Consider the following 326-nt stretch of genomic DNA (forward strand, 5'->3'; position numbering starts at 1 on the left):
CCCTTTCTTCTAATTGTCTTTGTGGCTTTTATGTAATCAGTTATATATAATTCGCTGTAGAAATAAATATAATTCGCTGTAGAAATATCTTCACGTGTCCCTAAAGGTCTGAGCTTGTAATTAGACGTAAATTTGGATAATTGACTTTTATTCTCCTTGGGGCATCTTGTAAATAAGTTCTGTACGTAGTCGATTCGAGGATATTTTCCTTTCTCACATCTGCGCCATCGGCACGTTGGGTCATTTTCGAGTCTTGGTCTGATTAGGGTGTTGTTTTAGCGTATTACGGTTTGTTAAGATTTTTGTTAGGCATAAATCTAGCTTTG

At 36.2% G+C, this 326-nt stretch overlaps 1 protein-coding gene across 3 annotated transcripts in view; it reads left to right on the top strand.

Annotated features, from left to right (window-relative positions):
* Positions 1–326, top strand: part of LOC119581729 (zinc finger protein 318-like) — an 11,047-nt gene that overhangs the window by 474 nt on the left and 10,247 nt on the right. The window lies entirely within an intron of this gene.

The sequence above is a fragment of the Penaeus monodon genome, chromosome 15, assembly GCF_015228065.2.
Source record: "Penaeus monodon isolate SGIC_2016 chromosome 15, NSTDA_Pmon_1, whole genome shotgun sequence".
NCBI lineage: Eukaryota > Metazoa > Arthropoda > Malacostraca > Decapoda > Penaeidae > Penaeus > Penaeus monodon.